Raw genomic sequence first — 22,962 nt, 5'->3', positions numbered from 1 at the left:
ATCACTGTGGGCTGACGATGTATTTTGAAAAGGAGGGGGGGAAATCCTTCTCTCCCCGAAAGTTCCCATCCATTGTTGAGTAAACATCATAAATCTATTGCAGAGAGACGGGCTGCTTGTACTCAAATTACCTCCTGCTACAATTTTAGCTTCAAGTTTTAATGCCCTAAACATGAATAACGTTGTATCCTAGCACAGGTCTGATTAATGAGGCAACTTGGCCAACTTTGGGGTCGGAGAGCGGCTCCCCACTCCCTTCCTTTTTCTCCTCGTGGCTTAGTAACCACTTCAGCAAATTTCCCTATTAAATATACAAGGCAACTGTGTGCAATAAAAACTAAAGGTTGTGGCAGATAAATACTAGTGTCTCTCCGGGCAGACCTCGCCGGCTGACAGAGAGCAGGTCTGTTCAAGTTTGCCCCCTGGAATCCCAAATATTTCATCGTGAATCCCAGCATAAAAGCCACTCGCACCTTGCCATTTGCCTATGGGTCATCTTCAGTCTGCGGGTTACACTTACGGGACCATCTGCTTTCTGGGTGGTTATGTGGTTTGTACATGGTGTGCCCTCGTTACACGGGAAAGCATCAATGCCCTCACGCGGCATTTGGGAATGGGGCTGAAGGTCACCCTTGGGAAGTGACCCAAATTAGCACCTAACAGCTAACTGGGAAAGAAAGGGTTTTTTTCTTACCCAGATACTGCCTGCCCCCTGAACACGGCTCCCTTGAATAATTCCTGGACAGGAATTGTATTTGTTGAGCAATTAGTACACACTGGGCACACTTAACCAGAACGGCTGAGTCCTCTGTGAGGTGGCAGAGGAGCTCTGCATATACAAGTCTCATTCACTGTCCACAACAACCCTGTCCAGCGAAAGACATGATCCCCATGTTTCTCACAGATAATCAAGCAGGCTTATTGGGTGACATAACTTGCCCAGTGATGCAGCTGGAATCTGAGCCCTGCTCTGACTCCAAATTCAATATTCTTAAGCAATAAAACCTCTCTCCCTCCCCCACCTCTGTTCTTACTTGCACCCTCTTCATTCACACACAAACACACACACACACACACACACACATACACACACACACACACCCCCCTTTACACTTGAACCCTTGTGTGGGCCAGTTACGTCAACAACTTGACCACAGAACCTAGATTGGCCCAAATTACAGGGATTTAGAATCTAAAATTTCCATGATATTCAGGCTTTGTAGAATTAATATTTCAGGTGAGTTGTGTTTTTGTTTTTGTTTTCTAAACAAGGGTTCAGCAAATTTTTTTCTCTGTAGGGTCAGATAATAAATATTTTTGGCTTTTCAGGCCATTAGGGTCTTTTTCACAACTATCCACTCAGCCACTGTAATGAAAAGTGGCCATAGGCAGTCTGTAAAGGCATGGGAGTGGCTCTGTGCCACTAACGCTTTATTTACAAAGACAAGCAGTGGGCCAGATTTGGCCCATGGGCCACAGTTTGAGACCCCATTAGTTATCAGGGGCAAGACTAGGAGCCAGGGTCCTTACAGTTAGGTCGCAGAAGTTCACATCTGCTTAGTAAGTGCTGGGACCAACATTGCTCCTACCCCCAGATGGCCAGGCCAGCAGGTCTCAGTATGTACTCCACAGGGAGATAACATAGGCATTTTGCCAGAAAAAAGTTTTCTGGACTAGTACGTCTGGGAAGTCTTGGGTTAGGTAGTTAAACTGTTTCTATGACTGCAGGACTTCTCAGGACTTTTAATGTACTGATGAACATTCTTAATCTTGACTCCCAAGCTTGTTGGACCTTTATGTGCAATCCTTAGTGGTGCAGAGAGGGCGGGCGGTGGGGGGGCCGTATGGAAGATGTGACTTTAGGTTCGGACTGACTTCCATTTCAACAGATGGGTGAGTTGGCTGAAACTGTCAGATTTGTTGAGCTATTGTCCCGTTTTGTTTTGCTGTTGTTGTTTCAATGGCCTTCTGAGTTTCCTAGTAGTGATTATGAAGAAAACTCCTAAACTGAATCAAAACATCAATGACAAAAGCAAAAACAAAGAACCGAATCCTCACCAGCACAATTCAGACCCTCTTGGCTAGGGTTGGTTTTCCACAGGCTGTGTTTATTTCAGAATGCACCTGCTTCCTTTTTTCTCTCTCATTTCCCAAGTGCCACTGCGAATCCCTCCTTCTTGTCCAGGGACCCAAAAGGACCCCCTGGGGCAGGACCCACACTGGTTTTGGGCAGCACGTTCCCCGCAGAGCTGCCTGCCCTCTGGCCTCCTGCCCCCATTTGGGGACGAAGGACCCTTCCACTCCCCCTCCACTCAGGCATGTGCCTGGCCCTAAAGCCAGGTTTTAGTGAAAGGCCTTGTGGCTTCTCCCGCATCCAGGGAAACTCCATGTTTCAGATGAGATCCTTTGTGGGTACAGTGACCCCCTTCTTACTGGAAATCAGTCCACAGGGTGACACTGGCCCATCAGTGGGGCTCTTGTATTTCCTGCCCAGAGATCACAACTCCCTGTTTCCTCCTGGGATGTGAGAGATTGGTTCTAATCCTTCCATCTCCACAGTCCTGCCTCTCCAGGCGTAACCTGCAAAGAACCCAGAGCGAGCTTCCAGGCCTCCCCTTGACACAGGCAGGGGAGGTGAATAGGGCCTCTTCTTACCACAGTGAGCCAGGCAGAAGAATGGGGCAGGTGAGGGCCAGACAGGGGTGAATTCAAATCCCGGCCCTGGCCCCCACGAGCTGTGTGATCCGAAGCAACTCATCCAACCTCTCTGAGCCTCGGTGTCCCCACTTGTAAACCGGGGACAAGAACAGACCTGGCCCCGTGGCGTTGTTGTAGGGAAAGCGAGTCAGTACCTGTGCCCAGTGAAAGGGCTTCCAAGCGAGGCCTGACAGCTCATCGGGAAAGGTTGCTGCCTGTCCATCCCGGGGAGGCTGTGCCAGATCAGAGGGAAGCTCAGCAAGCCACTTGAAAGGGACCTTGACTCATTTTGTGGTAACCGAATGTGCCGTTCAGGAAGTGCTTCGCAAGAGCAAACTGGGCTCCAGCCACCCCCTCGTCCCCCTGCCCTCTGCACAGAATCCATGGTGCCACGAGACAGCTCCCGGCAGCCTTCCCGCCGGACCCCAGCTGGTGCACATCAGCAGTGTGGACAGCAAGACCTGAGCGCGTGTGCTGATGGCCCGTGGAAGGCTGCCAGGTGTGGGGGGCCGTGGGTTGGTGGACGCCCTGTCCAACCGCCCGGATTCAAATTTCACTCCATCCCTGAGGCCAGGTGCTCAGCTCTCTGCGCCTCTTCTCCTCCTCCGTAACCGGCACTCCCTTGGGTCGGGCCGGCGCTGAGCGCACAACGGGCCCTGTCTCCTCGCAACTTTACAGGAAAGTACTAAACTTCTCACCATTTAAGGATGGGGAAACTGAGGCACCCAGAGGTTATGAAGTGCTGCAGCACGTGAAGAGTGAGTCCTGGAGCTGGGCTTTGAACCCCAGAAGGTGTCCTCCAGAGCCCGCCTCCTACCCACTCGCCTCTAGAGCCTGTCCCACAGTAGGTCTCAGCGCTTCCTCATCAGAGTGGCAGAGCAGCCAGTGTCCACCGGCCACACGGGGTGTTGTGAGTGTGGAGGGGAAGGTGGCCTGCAGGGCATCTTCAACCCCTCTGCTGCTTCGCTGGCAGGCGACGGAGTGGTTTTGAGTGTAGGGGAACCTCAGAGCCCACGGCAGGGCTCCTCTGGCTCCCCATGGGATGCCCCCCAAGCCCTGGGAGTACACCAGCCACGTCCACTGCTCCCACTTGGACCCTCCAGCCCCCCAGAGCCTCCGACTGAATGCTCCGAGCACAGTGGTGACAGGAGCCCATGGGCACAGGGTGCAGAAGAGAAGCTAGGGGTAGCCTGGGGTGGGGCAGGTGCTGAATGGGGCAGGGGAGGCCCTGGAGGAGGAGCCTGCCCTGGTTATCAGCCCCATCCCCCATGCCTTCTGCCAGCCTCCACACACTGGCCACACAGTGGGGTGGGGAGCGAAGTGACACAGGAAAGTGAGCAGGGGCCCCTGCAACAGTGGCCCAGAAATCCTGAACTGGCTCATAGGTCCTGAGACCTGCCCCATGGGCCTGGGGGAGAGAAAACGCTGCTGGCTGAGCCATCCCCTGCTGGGAAATCAGGGCTAGTCCTAGTTCCTCATTCAAGGCTCACACCCTCATTCCCGAGGCCCTTAGAAGCCTGAAGTTGCCCAACTCAGACAGGGGCCGCCGGGCGCCCTGGGTCCTGCACGCCCTCGCATCCCCAGTGCTGGCCACCAGGGCCGGTCTGTCTGGCCTCCAAGGCCGATCAGTGACCCACTCCCTGTGTCCCGGAGCCCACGTGTCAAGGAGGAAGCTGCCATTCTGATGGCCCAGAAACATCTGTTCCCCATTCGTCATTGTCAAGCTCTGATGTCCTTTGGGACTCTGTTTGAAGGACAGTTTTTACTGTTGTAACCAAAAAAGCAAAAGGAAGCAAACAATTACAGGCCCCTTTATATCGGGACTTTTTTCTGTGTCAGTAGAAAGCCATTTCAGTAAGTAGAGTCTTTGCCCAAATTACCTGCCCCCACAATGAGTGACTAAAGCATCTCCCCTCCCCCTCTCCACACCCCACCGTGCTGAGAAATGCTGAGGTAAATACACTGGGGCTGAGGCTGGGACAAAATGAGCCAGCAGGAAACATTTGGTTTTCACCTGGGTTGGTTTGTGCGTCTTTTGAAAGATCCCTGTGACCCAGCCCCGTGTCCCCGATGCTCTGTGACCCAACGCCTGGAGCACAGGGGCAGTTCTGAGGGAGCAGCACCTCCGTTCACCTGCCGACCTTCGGGGCTCCTCCTCTGATCTGGAAGCTGCCGATACGTGCGTGTTCAGAGCATCGATAAGCCGTTGCTGACTCCTGGGCACCGTGGAGGTTCCCATACCCGCACTCCAGCTGTCAGGGCTCGCTGCATGTTCAGAGGCTATTAAGCCGTCCCAGGATTCAGAAAGGTCATAGAATGCGCTGCCCGCTCCGAGTGGCCCACTCGGAGCTCATGAAGGATCACAGCTTATCCCAGCGCTCTGCTGAATCCTGAAGAACCCGGCGTTTCCTGGGGAAACGGGGATTTTCGGGAGCGGCGGAGGGGGGGGAGGCCAGGAGGGTGTTTTCTGGCAGGGAGGCAGAGGTCTGGGTTCCTGGGATGTGACAGGTCGGCTCCTTGGTCCCTCTCCCCCTTCCTGCCTTTCCCCTGCAAAGTGTTCTAGTTTCTTATGGGGACACAAAGTGTTCCTTGGTAAGCTTGAAACAACGCAGATGTATTCTCTGCCCACTCCGGAGGCCAGAAGTCTGAAACCAGTGTCTCTGGGCTCAAGTGGAAGAGTGTTCTGGGAGGCTCGGGGGCAGATTCGGCTGCCCGGACGGTGCCAGCTTCCGAAGGTCGTCATGATTTCTTGGCTTGCGGCCTCTTTCTCTGTCTTAAAGTGCATCACCCTGACATCTGGCCCCATCATCCAGGACCTTCTCTCCTTTGACCTTCTTGCCTCACTCTTATAAGGACCCTAATAATTACACTCAGGGTCCCTCCACTCCGATAATGCAGGGGGAGCTCCCCATCTCAAGATCTTTCATTTCATCACATATGCAAAGTCCCTTTGGTTGTTATAGAGGGTAACAGTCAGAGTTTCCGGGGATTAGCCCACAGGTATTTGAGGGAGGCCATTACTCAGCGTAGCACAGAAAGTCGTAGTGAGGACCCACGAGCCGCCTCCCACATTTCTGAGGAGTCCTTGGAGAGGCCTGGCAGCAAAGGAACTGTGAAGCCTTGTGGAGAGAGCTGTGGTGTATTTGGGGCCACTCGGCACTTTTTCACATCTCTGCAACTCCCAGTTTCCCCTGGGGCAGCGCTCCTTCCTTCCATTGTGTGATATCGTGGGGAGGGGTAGACACCCAGGAGCCAGGGGTGCCAGCTCTTCCTCTCCTGTCTGGGTGCAGCAAGCTCTGTGGTTGGGGTGCCGTTGCCTGAGACTTGAAAGCTGACGTTGTCCTTCAGCCCACAGTGGCCCCCTGACCACATTACTCCTGCTTTGTGCCCGTTTCTGCCATTTCTCTTCTCTGGTCCTGCCGGCTATGCCTTGGGGCCTGCCCATCCCCAAACCTGATGCCCCAGGCTTCCCCAGGAGTCAGTGAGCTGCCATTCTCTTGGCCCTTTGTGAGAGAGCTCCCAGATGCAGATTCCGGAGCTCATGCTCAGATTTGTGGCTCTGGGATTGTCTGCTGTGTCAAATGAATGGAAGGAGTAGAGGAGTCTTTCTCTTTCTTTCTTTCTTTCTTTCTTTCTTTCTTTCTTTCTTTCTTTCTTCCTTCCTTCCTTCCTTCCTTCCTTCCTTTATTTTTCTTTCTTTTTTTGTGCCATCTTACAAATGGGTAGTGTCTTGGTTACCTGGTCCTGGCATCAAGGCCCTGGCTCCTAGAAGTCACTGAGGAGGGTGCCTGGGGTGCACTGGGGCAAGGGGCTGTGATAGAGAATGGTATTGGGTTTGCCAGTCTCTGCTGCTGGTTATCCATTGTACAACAACAGGCTCTGCTATGACATGAGATGGCGTTGTGATTGCCAGAGCCCTGATGGGGTTCAGGACACATGACCCCAAAATATGGCACCTTGCTTGACATCCTGAGTATTTTAAGTTGATGCAGTTTGAGAAAATGGCAGCTGGAAGGTGACTCAGACCTCCTCCCCCACTTGCCCTTCTTTCCTGAAACTGGTCATAAAACACTGATGGGTGAGGTGCACCGCCCACACCCAGAGGAACGGCACATCCGAATCTCTGGAGACAAAGAGATGCCAAGAAGAGTCCTACAAACAGGCCTTGCTGCGTTTGCCCCCATCCACAGAGCTTGCCTCAGACTCAACTCTTTATTAAACCTCGCATAAAATACTCAGGTTGAACTGTTCCTTTGGTTCTTCATTTCCTTACGAAGGCTCCCATGCCATGTGGCACTTAGATCCCACCAGTTAGTGTGCTTTCTTCCGTTAGTCTGTCTTTGTCCGTTTAATGTTCAGACCCAGCCAAGGAGCCCAAGATGGTTGAGGAAAAAAAATATTTCCTTCCCTACAGCCCTACAGTTGCTCATGAAGCCCCCACTTACATAGCTGTTTACAGGACATGGAACGGAAGAAATTGGGCATGCGGGTTAGCGTGGTGGCAGGTGGCAGCCAGGGTCTCGGTGAAGGCCAAGGGGCTCCTGTTTCACCTCTGAAGCTCCTCCACAGGAAATTGCGGAGTTGCTGAATGAATGAATGAATGAATGAATGAATGAATGCCACGGTCTGCACTGTCCTTCTCACTGGGGGCCTCAAGTCCACCTAGAGCTGTGGTCACACCTCAGAGACGGTCCTCTGAACCCAGCTGAAGAGTGGGGAGCAGAACCCACGTTCTCCTTTCTCTCACTCTGTTCCACCTCACCAGAACTCACGGCGTCCAGACACAAAATAAAAACTCTGCTCCCCAAACTGGGTTTTTACTTGAATCTTAGAGAGCTCAGAAGAGGATGGTGAACATTGGTGCCCCATAATTTTAAGGCATTTTGGAATTATATAGCTCCAAATAAAACAACAACAACAAATAAAAGACAAAAGACTTTCTATCATCAGAATTGATAACTATGTAAATTTATGGATAACTCATAGGTGTTAAAAAACAACAACAACCACCACCTTTCTAAACTCTGGGTCCTCTTGGGAACTACAATGGTGTCCTTGGATGAGAGGTACCAAGAAGAGCCAAGACAGACAGAGAGGTTGTAGCCAAAATCCAAGGAGCGATTGGGGCGGGGGGCATGGGGTTGATAACAAAGAGAACACAACGCCAGGAGAACAGGCTGCGGGGAGGGCACAGAGGAAGGCATCAGCCTCAGGAAGCCTCTCAAACAGAAGACTCTGGGACAGGAGGCAGCCCTGCAGGGAGGGTGAGCCTCTAACCTACAACTCTTGAGCTTCCTATGGGGTGACCAAAGCATCATTTACATGGAACTGAGAAATACCCTGAGATGTGGGTCTTCCGGTGTTAAAGCTGGGATAGCACCAAGCAAAGTAGGATGGTTGGTCACTCAAGTTCCAACCTGTCTCTAGATTTTTCTAGTGATGAAAGAATCTCAGTCCCCCGAGGCCACTGAGATGCCCCTCTCATCCACGGGTTATGCTTGGGGGTGGCGGGAATGGAGGATGCAGGGAAAGATCACCCCACCTTTCCCTCCTGGAGCAGAAGCAAGGGCTTTTCCAGGACTTTGGACTCTGAAGTGGAAGGTGAATGCTTAAACACCTTTAGGACTTCATGAGAACTCTAAGATTTTATTTCAACAATCAATTTTAATATTTGACAAAATGCAGACCTGTTTCTTAGAGTTGGTACTGAGTCAGTGTGGAAAATATTCTTTCTCTAGAAGAGAAACTGCAGTGGAGTTCATTTGAATTTCAAAGGGACAACAGTTTATCTTAAGCTAACACAGCTCGGGGGGAGCCTGTTCTAGCGTGTTCTATGACCAGGGGTACACCTTAGTGCAAAGGAACCCCGATTTCGAGATTTGGAGTCCTTGGGGCCTCAGGCCACAGTTTTTAGATCCTCTAGAAATACAGGAATAGCCCAACTGCATATCAGAAGTGTGAAAACGTGTAACTTTCATCCTTTTTAAAAAATATCTAAGCTCATCCTAAACTAAAGGCCCCTTTCCTATTGGTAGCAACAAAATATTTCCTTCTACCCACCAAAGATTTCTCAATTGCTACTGTTTTAAAACTTATGCTCCGTGTGGTCTAAGTGTCTGATGCTGTCCTCAGTTTCTCTTCCCCTGTTCCTTTTCCAAGACGGAGGCCAGGTGCCAGAAGTGGATCTGTGTGCCCCGTGGCCTTCAGAAAGGAAGGTCTAGCTCACAAGGAAGCAGAGTTCCTCCCTCCTGGATTCAGGCATCTGTCTCTAGCCTCACCATGTCCCCCTAGCCATAGTATCTGTGTCTGGGTTTACTCTCAGCCTGTCCTCACCATGGTCCCCACACTAAGATCTGCTGTGACTCGTGTCTATCCTCAGACTGGCTGAGAAGTAACCAACCAACAGTAATACGATACTTTGTGCATCTGTTCACCTGTTGATGGCCATTTGGGTTATTTCCAATTTTGGAGTATTATGAATAAAGCTGGAAAGAACACGCACAAGTCGTTTTGTGGACAAATGTTTCTTCTCTTGGCCTAGGAGAAATATGGCCAGGTCATGCCATAAGTGAATATTATAAGTAGCTGCCAAATACTTTTTCTAGGTGATGGTAGGTTCCCACCAGCAAAAGAGGAGAGTTGCAATTGCTTCATGTCTCTGCTGATGTTTGGTGTGGTCAGTCCTGATAAAAATTTTAAGCATTCTAGTGCATGCGAAATGGTATCTCATTGTGGTTTTAATTTGCATTTCTCTACTAATTATGTGGAACCCCTTTGCATGTGCTTACTGGCCATTAGTAAAGTGTCCATTCTTGTCCTTTGCCTATTTTTAATATTGGACTGTATGCCTTTTATTATGGATATACAGGAATTTTCAATATATAGGATATATAGGATATATATATTCTGGATATAAGTCCTGTGCCAGATAAATAGGTTGTGAATGTTTTCTGCCAGTTTCTAGCTTGTCTCATTGTCATTTTCATTTCCTTTCCTTCAAAGAGAAGAATTTTATGAAGACCCATTTATCATTTTTAAAATGTTATGAGTAGGGCTTTTCATGTCCTATGAAATATTTGCCTATCCCCAAGACTTCAAAGACCTTCTGTCTTTTCTTCCACAGGATTCATAACTGTGGGGTTTTACTTTTAAGTTTACAGTTGATGAGCCTACATATGTGTGGCTAATTTTTTACTTGAAGATTTTCTAGATATTTTGTTGTTGATTTCTACTATGCGTGGGGTGAGAGATAAACTCTGCATGATGTCATATAAACTACAGGCAAAAACAATTGGCAGTTATCTTTTAAGGAAATTAGAGCAGAACAGGAAAAGTAGACTTTACTTTGCCCACATATTTGCCACTTGGGGGATCTTCTTTCCATGTTGAAGGCACAAGTGTTTGTCTGATGTCATTTCTCTTCACCCTGAATAACTTCCTTTCATATTTCCTGAGGAAGAATGCTCTCAGCTTCCTTTAACTGGCAGTGTCTATGTCACCTTCATTTTTTGAAGGATGTGTTTTACTGGATGTAGAATTTCAGCATTTGTCATTCCATTATCTTGTCTCATAATTTCTCATGGCTTCTGAAAAAAGTCAAGTGTGATTCATATCATTGGTCTCTTATTATCTGTGATGATTTCCTCTCTGGCTGCTCTGGGTTTTTCTCCTTATTTTTCAATCATTTAACTATGATGTGCTTTTCTGTGGTGTGTGTGAATGTTTATCTTCCTTGGAGATTTTTATGATTCTTGGGTTTATATGTTAATGTTCTTTTATCAAATTTAGGACATTTTCAGCCATGTTCTTTCAAGTATTTTTTTCTGCCCACTCTCTCCCTCTTCCCCTTCTGAGATTCCAATTACACATATTTTAGAATGTTCGATATTATACCAAATGTCACTGAAGCTCTTTCATTTTTAAAAATCTTTTTCACCCTGTGTTCTTAAGATGGGATAGCTTACATTGGCCTGTCTTCTAGTTCACTGACCCTTTCTTCTGTTGCCTCCAACTTGATGTTAGGCCAATCTGTTAATTTTTCATTTCTGAGTCTAGTCAGTTCTAGAACTCCTACTTGATTCACCTATTCACTCATTTTGGCAATGTTTTCCTTTAAGTTCTCGAACATATTTATAATAGCTACTATGAAGTTTTTCTCTGCTAACTCCAATATATGGGTTCCCTGGGAGTGTTTCTATTGAATGATTTCTTTTCTTGAGTATGGGTCACAGTTTTCCATTTCTTTGCATGTCTAGGAATTTTTTATTTGTATACTAGTCTTTGCGGACAATAAGTTTAGAGATTCCATATTCTGTTGTCTTCCTTTGACAACAGCAGGCAGTTAATGCTGGCATATCACCTTGATGTTTTAGAAGCTTGCTTTTATACTCCTTGGGATGGATCTGTTTTGATTTTTCTTTAGTCTGAGAGATAATCTTTAATCCTGAGATATCGTCACTGGTCCTAGATGGGATCCCCCCTCCCCCAGCCCAGGATGTCAATGGAATGCCCAAGGTGTTTATGAAATCTCTCTTGGAAAAAGTGGCATGATTCAAACTCCAAACTCTGTCTCTCATTAAATGGGCAGCAATTGAAATCTCTGCTCAGCTTTTTAAACTTTTCTCTCCTTCCAGGATTTACCCCCTCCATTTCCCACCACTCTGGTAGCCCTGAACTCTGTCCTCTGACACCTCGAGCAATAAGCTTTCTGCCTGGCTGGCTGAGGAAAGCCCTCAGCAGAAAACTGTCTAAAGATAGATTTCACTCAGTGTGGTTCCTTCTTTCAAAGGTCAAAGTTTCTCCAGTTTCTGCCTGTTTCTGGTTGCTCTCCAATACTTCAAAATAGTCAGTTTTTAAACATTTTGTTCAGAGTTTATCATTGTTATCTGCAGGAAGGTTGGCCCAGTAGGAGCTAGTCCATCATCATCAGAACTAGAATTTCCTCTATACCTATTTTAAGGTTTTTAAAACATATTGCAAAATTGACTTCCACAAAGATTGTACCAAGTTACATTCTCACTGGCAGTAGATGAGAGTCCTTGATATTCTTCCCATTTGGCAGCCAGAATTTTTAAGCTAAGTATCACAGAATGCCAGAAACGTAGAGACTGCCCGAGACAGTAGTTCCCATTTAAGGTCCCTGGATCCCAAAACAATTCACAAAGGTCATAATGGGTTGAAGGACAATTTTTGGAAGTTACAAACACTATTTCCAAATATAAAATATACAAGTACCCATAACTAAAACCTTAAACACTATTACTTTTGGTTAGAATTACAACATATTTTTCATGGAGACATTGGTTTCTCTTGCTAGTCAGAACTTCTGCTTGAGAGTTAAGCATATTTTTGGCCAACCCAAATCGGCAAAATACATTATTATTGATAAGTGAAGTGTGGCTTTTAGGACATAACAACTTCGGGGAGAAATTTAATCACTGGAAATATTGGTGGCCCTGGGCCCTGGGAACAGTGATGGGAGTTTCTTGCAGATGAATTTATTCTTCATCATTGTATCTATCTTTGTTCACACAGCTTTGTCTGCGATAGTGTTAGCCCCTTTGTTTACTGAGGCCCAAAGAGCTGAAAACGCTTGCCTGGATTCACACAGACTTACTCCCACTGTGGGTACAGAGATCAAAACCCAAGATCAGACTTTGTTCCCAACACAGTGGCATATATTTTTTTAAGATTTTATTTATTTATTCGACAGAGATAGAGACAGCCAGCGAGAGAGGGAACACAAGCAGGGGGAGTGGGAGAGGAAGAAGCAGGCTCATAGTGGAGGAGCCTGATGTGGGCTCGATCCCACAACGCTGGGATCACGCCCTGAGCCGAAGGCAGACGCTTAACTGCTGTGCCACCCAGGTGCCCCCACAGTGGCATATTTTAACTGTGCAGGAGTAATTCTGATATCCACCATGGTTCAGAGAGAAAAATATAAAAGAGTAAAGGTAGAGAAGAGTATTTTAGAGAGCTATCCTGGGAGCATGTTAACGACTGGGTGGATAGTCATGTTCTTTGAAGTGCCTGTGATTTCCACGTCATTAACTTTCAGAGGCAAGTAAGAACCAATCACAATCCAAGTGAATGGATTTTAGCCGAATGCAGACCCATTGTCTCTTGCCAGGTTTTCCTTTATTTGTCTATGATGTTCGTTTCTTATATTTTGATGTGGGATTTGGATTCGTGTGTGCAGATTCATATCTCCTCAATTTCCAAAGGCAAATGCTTCCCAAAGACCTTTTGTAATCATGTAGAAATAACCAGAGTACCGTAAACGCATGGACTGCTTTCCTTTTATAACTTCTCTAACACCCAGGCCACTGTTACACATCCCTTAGTATATATTTTCTGTAGCAAAACTTAGGTTTATTCCACCACATTTTTTCCAGAAAAGTCAGGGTTCTAATTTGAGGCAGTGATCATGACACCAGGGAGACTTTAGCAAAGCCTATTGCTTTGAAGGAACTTAGATCAACATTTAATTACCTCCACCTGGAGATGCTTGCTGCCTTTTGCTGCATGTGCGTGAGGTTGAGTGTGTGAGTGTGCAAGGTCCCATGTGTGTGTTCATGAGGTCAGCTACATACGAGCGAATGTGAGTGTATGAGTTGACCATGATCTCCTCTGCCTCCTGTCTGACACTTCACTTCTAACTGTGCTCTAGAAGGCTGACCGGCTGAGCGGGGCATTCCCACCTGGGGTCTGCGTGGAGCGTGTCTTAGGAAGCCAGCACACAGTTCAGATTTGCTCAGATTCATCTCAGAGGTCTGGGATTGGGAGGACCAACCAGCTCCTTTAGGAGGCAAGGTAGCTGCCACATGGGAGGGAGAAGCCAGTCAACCCCTGGGGAGTGCAGGGGCCTTTAACCTCCAGGACAGTCTCAGGAGCAAACCCTTTCCCCCTGTTTTTCCATCCAGCCAGGCCAGCACCTTAGCAAAGAGGGAAGACCCCAAGGGCCCCACATCCTGGCAGCACAGCCAGGACTCATGTGCAAAAAGACACCAGGAATGGAGAGGGGGAAACAGCCCTTCAGAGACTGGCTGCAGGGGGAGGTGAGGCCGCAGGAGAGGCTCTCCAGAGGAGGGGCTGAAAGGGGAGCTTCAGCCATCTTTGATGGAAAGCCCAGCACACGCAGCAGGGTCTGGCAGCGGGGAGCAGACCCAGCCAGGCCAGGGTCCCCTCCAGTAATGCCCGGCTAATCCCGAGGGCGGGGCCAGACTGAGATAAACACAGAACACTGCTTCCTGCAGATAAGATGTGAAAAGGGGTCTGTTCCTCCTCCAGGCCCTGCGGCACTCCTAGCAAAGCTGGATGCGTCCAGCTGCGGATCTTGGATTCCATCCTTCCATCTGCTTCTCCTTCTTGCCCCTTCACCATTTTTCTGAAGCTTGACCTGAAGGGAGTCTTGCTTTTTGCCTCTGCTTTGTCCTTGTCACTATTAGGGACAACTGAAGGAATTCTGTGTGGTGAGAATAAGAACATGGGACACCTTAGACCTCAAGCCTGTCCATTTGGATCTGTGGATTGTATTTTCTCTCTTCTCACATGAGCTCTTCAAACAAAAGGATTTGAGAAGCCGAATGCTTTGGACATATATTGTAGAAATATAGAAATATGTGTGGATTCTGAAGCCAGACCACCAGTGTAACCCTAGCTCCAACAGGTCCTAGCTGTGTGACCTTGGACAAGTTACTTAACATCTCTGGGCCTTGATTTCTTTGAATGAAGACAATGATAGTACCTCCTTCATAGTGTTGTTATTCTAATTATATTAACTATTATGTATGAAATTCTTAAACAACTCCTGGCATATAGTAAGTATGATGTAAGTTTGATACGTCATTGTTTTTATAACTATTATTTTGCTTCATCTCCTTCTGCTCATTGCAAATGCCTCATTTCTAAAAGTGATCTCAATCACTTTATTATTAAGGTGGGAGGAAAGCCTAGCTACCTTCTACCTTCCCAGCCCTGGCCTCTACCCACCCGTCACCTTTGCTTCTTCTGGCTGGGGCCAAAGACAAACAATTCTTGTCCCTGTGCCCAGCCAGGGTTGTTGAAACAGAGTAGATGTATTTACTAGACTATGGTTTGGGCCCTGTCCTATCTTTCAACTTAAAAAGTATCTGTGTAACTTTTTTTCATCATCAACAATAGTATTCTTTTGTCATAATTTTTTTTACAATTAATATATCCACATAGTAAGAAAAAAATACACATGCACATTGTAAAAAGCTTCAAGTACAAAAAGCCCCCAACTCTTGCCGAAGGCTGATTTCCTTCCCTTGAGGCAATCACTACTACGAGTTTCCTGATATCCTTCCAGGCTTCTTCTAGAACAGCACTTATTTTCCATTGCCTTCTCTGACTTTCCAATAGACACCACTGGAGCAGGTGTGTAAATGAGTCTGGTAGCACAGGCCTGGGTGAAAATGACCTCTGGGCCAGGGCCATCAGGTCACCAAGGCTGCAGACCCTAGGACTGGGCCTTTCTTAGCCCAAAGGAATTCAAGAGCCCACTTGGTGGGTTGAACTTCTGGACATCAAGGTCATTTTCCACAGGGCCCAGGCTGACCTTGGCGTATGGTTCTAGAATCTACCCTCAGCCTTTGGTCTGATACTCCAGGCCTGGTGTCTGAACCCCTTCCAGACACTTCCTATGAGCCTGGCTCTTTGACCTGAGACTTTGCAGGAGTTCACCCTTTCCCCTCCAGCCCTGTCAAGAACAGGGCTCCCCAGAAGCCCACATAAGACACCAGGGCTGACCCAAGGCAGCCCCAGAACCTTCCATGTATCTGGTCTCCCCTCTCCCTCTAGGTCACTGGGCTCCTCAGCTGGGACCCTTGCTGGAGCCACTGATGTTGCCCCCTGTCCTGCACTGCCTCTGATTCTGTAGGCTTCACACTCTGCCTGGGAAGATTCCCTCTCCCTGGCTACAGCTTGTGAGAGCTGTCTGTGGCCTCTGCGGGTGATCACCAGGTGACTGTGGGCCTCCCTACCCACCCTGGCCTTGGGGTCCTCATTTGAAAAGTGGGGAAGGACAGGGTTCACCTGGGTCTTCCTCAGAGTTCTTTTTATTACTCAGAATCTGTCTCACTAAACATATTTTAAATAACATTTGTGGGTATAAATGAGCAATGGTGAGCTCACGGCCCTAGTAGAAGCAGGGGTGTGGGTAAACGAGAGCCTGTCCAGCCCCGTGGAGCTCGTATCCAGTAAAAGAGGAACACTTGGCAGCTCTGGGAAAGGCACTTTTGATCTGTCCCTCGCCTACTTCACGCCTGGCGGAGTTTCCCTTGCCTCCAGTGGCTGGTGCCCTTTGAGCCCTGTGAGTGGTCAATGCCATGGCATCGCCTGAGCTAATTGCAAGGGAGGCCAGTGGCCGCCCAGACACGCTTCTCAGTCTCCAATCAACTGCCACATTTGGAAAGCTGTGCCAAATCCCCAGAGATAATTCTCTATCCAACAACTGGAAACAAGGACTCGGTATAGCTATGTTCATTTTGATAGGTTTCTGAATGGTCTCAAGCAGAAAGATCTGGCCCAGCCCTGCCTTAAGTCAAGGCCTGCTTCCTGTCTGGGAACTTCAACATCATATTGACGATGATGATGGCGATATAACCAAAAAACCTTAACAGTAACAAGAGTCGCCTCCTTGCAGATCTCAAAGGATGTGTGCAGCTATCAGAGGCTCACAGCTGTCTGAAGAGAGGTCCCTGGGGAGCCCCACCGCCACAGGTAGCTCTGTGACAAGGATGTGCCCTTTTTTGTGTCTATCTCCAGCAGTGCAGGTCTAGCCACCATGGTCATGGATTACAGCAAGGGTAGAGGGTGTCAGCATCAGAACCAGACGTCACCACGAAGTTCACATAACTTGGAAATGAGCATGGCGGGGCTTACACATTCATGATCTCTGCAGAGAGACCATCCCTATGGGGACAGGCAAGCAAAACTTACTGCTTCTGTTTGGTGGTAAAACCCTGAGGGTTCCCCCATTTCTTTCTTCCTCCAGCCTCCATTTTGTAAACATCTGGTTGCTTCTTCGAGCTCCCCAGGATCCTGATGGACAGGACTGCTCTCCCTGCTCAGCTCTGTCCCCAGGAGCTCGGGCATCATGCGCCCCTGGGCTCCTTTGGATGGTGTTCTCCCCTCCCCGCCCCATTTTCAATACCCAAGCTTTTCCTATTTTCTTCTTTACAAACTGCATTTTCCCAAAGACTGGGAAATAAAAACATCAGGATGAGAAATATGCATGGTTAGGTAGAAGGATGATGGTCAGTGTTAATCTTTTTGTTTTCTGTATTTCTAAAATTTCTACAATGAACATCTATTGTGTGTGTAATCAGGAAAACAGCCTGATAAAAGGGAGTGGGGGGACCTTGAGGTTGAATATTCTGATCCAGTGTTGGTTAGGGATCTGACTTCCCGAAGGTTTGTTAAAAGCCCTTTCTCCCTCCCTACGAAGCTGGGGTAACAACCCATTCCCCCAGGTCATGGAATGCAGAGGATTATCTTGTCCGGAGCTCCAGACTTCTGTGGCTCCTACCTGGGCAGGGCTCCCCTGTTTTGGAGACTTGATGTTTCTCTGGCTCCACTGACAGCTGTAGCTGCAGTGTTCCTTGGGGGTCCGCGCCCCTTTCCAGCCCGTACCCACGCACACAGCCTCATACTGAGTTGGGCCGCTGTGCTGCGCAGGGCCCATGGTGCCTGCCTCCCAGGCTTCGGAAATGACAGCCCCAGAGTGGACGGCTTGCCTCACCTAAGGCAGCCAGGATGGTTTCTACTGAGCACTTTTTCTGTGTGGTTTGTTTTTCTTTCTTTGGTAGCTCATAAAATTCCCCCGCCTGAACTGGGCCTCTTGGTCTTTAATCTCCAACCTCTCCTGGAGCTGTCCCTATTTCTTTTTAATTGTGCCTCCTTTTTTTATGGAAGTTTCCTATTGAATTTTTATGACAATATAGAGATGTGGATAGACTCCAACAAAAATGAAATCTTTATGGAATAGTCATCTCTCTCCTGGAGCCTCCTGACAAATGTTCCTCTGTGGCTATATATATACATATCTCTATACTGGCGGGGAGTGGGGGCAGCCCCTCTCGTCTTGGCTGGAGCTCAGCAGGCTGAGTGGCGGGGCCGCTGAGCTGGTTATTCTTGCAGTGTCCTGACGTCTGGGGGAGTGGTGTGGAGCTCAGCCGGGGGGAGCGGGGGCAGCAGGAGACATGGAAGAGGAGATGTAAATCTTCCTCAGGTACAATCCCTTTGCCTTGGTGTCAGCTGAATTAGCACCACTCCCTAATCCCAAGCAATCCACCTACGTGACCGCGCCTGCGTCGGGGGGCAGGGGGGACCCACTCGGTTACCCCCTTTCCAGCACCTCCCGTCCTGGCTCCCCGGCCTAGGCTGAGAAGCCTCTGTTCTTGGGCCCTATGCCTTGTGTGACTGTCTGAGGTCCCTGGCACGCTTCTCTTGGGTGAGCATCACCAAGTGTGGTCTGGGGATGGCTTGGGATCTGCAAATGGCTCTCCAGAGGCTGGGAGCCAGGGTTGCCTTGGCAGGGCGTGAGCACTTGGGCCAGGATGGGAAGGAACGATTATTCATTTACAAATAGGTATTGGGAACCACCCACACCGTATGTCTGGCCCAGATCTGGGTACCAGGGATTTCAAAGTCATGGGCCCTTTTCCCGTCGTGTTGATGTTCTTCAAGGAGGAAATAGGCAAAAACCAAGTAAACACGTAAATGAATGTGATGATTTCGGATTGTGGCACCTGCTGTGGAGCAAATAGGGGGAAAAGGGGAGAGGGCTGCTGAGGGAGAGGAAGCCCCTCCACCTTAGACTATGGTCAGGGAAGGCTGCCTACTAAGACAATACTGCGGAGAGGGCAAGAAGATGAGAGGCCGTCATGCTCAGATCAGGGAAGAGCATTCCAGGCAGAGGAAACCAGCAAGTGCAAAGGCCCTAAGGCCAAATGCACTCAAGTTGTTGAGAAACAGAAGGAAGGTGAGTGTGGCTGAGTGGTGTGAGCCATGGGGGAGCAGAAAGAGAAAAGGCTGGAACAGGTTTGGGGGCTTTGTGAGCCTCCCTAACTAACAGCTCTTAGTTCAAGTGCAACGTGAGCCACTGAGTGGGTTTAGGGAGTAGAGGCCTGACAGGAACTGATTTTCATTTTAGAGACACCATTTTGACTTCTGTGTAGAGAAATGGACTATAGAATTGCATTAAAACCAAGGTGCCAAGTGTCCAGAGCCTTGGAAAGGCAGCATGATGCTTCAACTCTCAAGGGGATTTGGGAGAAGGGACAAAGTGGGATTGTTGTTTCTTTAGGTCATTGGATCAGGAGCTGTTGTCTCAAGCTGCAAGGCCTCCGACATAACTTTTCCCAGCCCAAGTTGTCAGGAGAACTGAGAAGTGATAGTTGTGTTCGCCTCCCTGCAGAGAATCAGCTTTCAGGCAAGAACAAAGCAGTGTAGATCTTACATGTGAATCTTGTTATGGAATGGAGTCTTTTTTTTTTTTTTTAAGATTTTATTTATTCGACAGAGACAGAGACAGTCAGCGAGAGAGGGAACACAAGCAGGGGGAGTGGGAGAGGAAGAAGCAGGCTCATAGCGGAGGAGCCTGATGTGGGGCTCGATCCCATAACGCCGGGATCACGCCCTGAGCCGAAGGCAGACGCTTAACTGCTGTGCCACCCAGGCGCCCCATGGAATGGAGTCTTCTGTGTGAGTGTGCCCATTGTCTGTGCAGTAGGAGGGACAACCATAAACAACCGAATAAGGAAAGAAATGAACATATTTAGTGCCCAGCATGTGGCAGTCTCTGTCCCGTGTGTTAGGTTCTCTAACTGCCACAGCTGCCCTGAAAAGTATTGTGAAACGTAAGACCTGGAACCAGAAAGGTTAAGTAACTTGTTCAAGGTCACACAGCTAAGAGGCAGAACTGGGGTTTGAAGTCACGTCTACCTGATTTTAGAGTCCTTGTTTCTGTTACTCACTCCAATGGCCTTGGACAACATCCATGTGCTGAGGGGTCAGTAGTCCCCCTCAGATAAAAGCTGTCATGGTTTCTTCGAGACAATGGGGACCATGGCAGGGTGAGTCTGGGGCACCCTCAGGAGAACCTGGTGCCTTCAGGGTTCCTCCCAGGCCCTTCCAGCCATCGACGCATGAGCACAGAGCCTGCCTGAGGCTTGAAGCTTTCAAAAAAACCATGCTTGACATTGAACAAAAAATTAACTCCAAAATATAAGAAGAAAGCTATAAAACCACACCTAGTAATTTAAATCAATTAAGGCCAAGAAAAACACAAAATTTTACCTTCGTTTCTTCCTTCTCGAGCGCTCATGCCTGCCTCATGCAGACCCAGGTTTCTACCTGAAAAACTTATCGTCACATCTACTGCAGGGCAGGTCTCCTGGCGGCGAACACCATCCAGTTTTGTTTGTCTGAGAATATCTTTACGTCTCGTTCACTTTTTGCAATTAAACTTTTTGAGATCTTTGTAAATTCATAGGCGTTGTAAGAAATAAATCAGAGCAATCCTGTGCGCCCTTCACTCAGTTTCCTTCGAAAGCGACATCTGGCAAAACTATAGTATAATGTCATAGCCAGAATACTGACACTGATAACTTTTATGTATGCTCATTAGTGAGAGAGAGAGAGAGAGAGAGAGAGTGCATTCTGTCCCACACAGTTGTATCCAACATGTGGATTTGGGTATCCATCACCACAGTCAAGATATGCTTTACTCCTGGGGCGCCTGGGTGGCTCAGGTGGTTAAGCAACCAACTCTTGCTTTCGGCTCAGGTCATGATCTCAGGTGGTGAGATGGAGCCCCGCCTCCATGCTCAGCATGGAGTCTGCTTGAGATTCTCTCTCTCTCCCTCTCCACCTCCCCCGACTTGCATGTGCACGCTCTCTATATAAATAAATACATCTTTTAAAAAAACGCATAGCTTTACTTCTGTGACTGACAGGATCTCTCCTCTTGCCATATTTTATAGTGGTCCTTCTCCCTCTCTCCCCTTCCTAACTCCTGGCAACCAATCGTCTGTTCTCTGCTTTCATAATTTTGTCATTTCAAGAATATTAGATAGATGGAATTGTAGTATGTATGCCTTTTTTGCTCAGCATAACTCTCCGGAGATTCATCCAGTCATTCATCCCGTGTATAGAGACCCAGCATCCTCTCGATTGCTGAGTAGCACTCCAACGCACGTTGTGGCGCCATGTGTTTGCTTAACCGTTCATCACTGAAGGACATCTGCGCTGTTCTAGTTTGGGGTGGGGAGATCGGGGAGAAAGTGGTGCAAGAGGGGATGGAGAAAGAGTCCAAAAGAGAAAGAGAGAGAGAAGGAGGACAAGCCTGTGCAGAGAGTGAGGGTGGAGAGAAGGACAGGAGAGAGGGGAGAGGTAGAAGTGGTGCCTCCAGGAGAGGACACGGGATGAAGAGAGAACAAAAACATGGAAGATTATAAAGTATATAATCACACCCCACAGATTGTTACTTGCCTTAGAACCTATATCCTTGGACACACAAAAAGTCTCTTTGTGGACTCCTCTTTTGTTGGGGAAGAGGCAGCACAACCTGCCGCAGATCCCCGGCCACGCATGCGCATGTGCGAGCCCACGCACTCCCTCGGTTGCTCCCGCACTGACGCTCTGCACGCATGCGCACATGTGCGTGTGCGGGGGCCAGCCCTGGCCCGCAGTGCTGTGAGGAGCTACATCTCCTCTTCTCCTGATGCAGGGGTGGCCTTTCCTTGTGTAGACTTAGCAGCAGCTTTTGGTCAGCAGCCCCCTTGCCTACTGGTACTTCTTCAGGGGTTGGGAGATGAGGGGAGAAAAGCCATCTATTCTTGGCTTCTTGAATTAGAACTTGGAATTTACCACCCACTGGAAATAGCGTGTGGGGTATGGAACTTTAGGATGAAGTCTTTTGTGGAATGTCATAGGTTTCTAATCACCCCCAAAACATGTGTCCCTGGGAAAAATGCACCTTGAGTTGTGTCTTGCAAATGAATTTTTATGGGTTTGGGATTTATGTAAACTATTCATAGTATTCTGATGATATATATTTATTGTTAAAAAGAAAAAAACAATGGAGAAAGCAAACATTACCCATAATTTCGTATTACATGTATTTTTTCTTACAAAAATACTATCATATTGGACATACTGTTTTGTGTCATTTCCTGGTTTTATTTGCTAAGTGTATAAGGCAGAATTTTAAATATGCCCCCTCAGAATTCTGTGCCTAATCCCCAGAACCTAGGATTTTGATGAGCTATCATGCCCATGAATATATTATCTTACATGGCAAAAAGAACTTTGTAGGTTTAATCAAAGTTATTAATTAGTTGACCTTCATACAGAGATTCTCTTGGATTATCTGGGTTGGCCTGAGGGAATTCCATGAGCCCTTCAAGAGAGCCTAGAAGCATAAAAGGGACTTGATGTACCATCGCTGCCTTTGAAGATGGGTCCACAAGCCAAGGAAATGTGGGAAGGCTCTGGATGCTGAGAATGATCCCCAGCTGACATCCAGCAATGAGACGGGGTTTTCAGCCCTACAATCAGAGAACTGAATTCCGCCAACAACTTTAATGAACGTACAAGTGCATCCTCCCCCAGAGCTTCTGGATAAGAGCATAAAACTAGCTGGCACCTGATTTCAGCCTATGAGGCCCTGAGCAGACACCCAGCTGAGCCCAGCTAGACTCATGACTTCCAGAACTGTGTTTTAAGCTGCTGAAGTCTGGGCTAAATTGTTACACAGCATTAGATAATGAGTACAAGCATTTTCATGCCAGTGAACTTATTGGACATCTGTTTCAGTGGCTGCAGAGTATTCTAGTCCATGGATGTCCATACTTCGGCGAGCATCCTTTAGTGATGCCAACAAAATCATTGGGTCTAACACAGTCATTTACAGATGAGCCTCCCAAGCCACGTCCTCACATATCTTGTTGTCATTTACTGGGGAAGGTGTTCTGAGAATTACCCTCCGTATTCATGGGCCACAGTGAGAGCAGACTACACTCATTATTCCCCGTGTATGTGGGTCGTACTGACACTGTGCCCAGACTAATGGCGATTCTACCCATATCTTAATCATCTTAGTAGATAAACTTTTTAAAAGCAAATCCTTCAAACAGTCAAACGGAGTAGAGCAACTAGATTTATTCTCTCACATGAAACAAACAAAAAATGGCAAAAAAAATAATATGAATCTACAAAAAACCACTAAAAGGAATCAAT

General features: G+C 48.0%; 1 long non-coding RNA gene across 2 annotated transcripts in view; it reads left to right on the top strand.

Moving 5' to 3' along the window:
- Positions 1–22,962, top strand: part of LOC103671511 — a 156,758-nt gene that overhangs the window by 73,497 nt on the left and 60,299 nt on the right. The gene's annotated exons all lie outside the window — the stretch shown is intronic.

The sequence above is a fragment of the Ursus maritimus genome, unplaced genomic scaffold, assembly GCF_017311325.1.
Source record: "Ursus maritimus isolate PB19 unplaced genomic scaffold, ASM1731132v1 scaffold_6, whole genome shotgun sequence".
NCBI lineage: Eukaryota > Metazoa > Chordata > Mammalia > Carnivora > Ursidae > Ursus > Ursus maritimus.
This window is presented reverse-complemented; position numbering and strand designations above follow the sequence as displayed.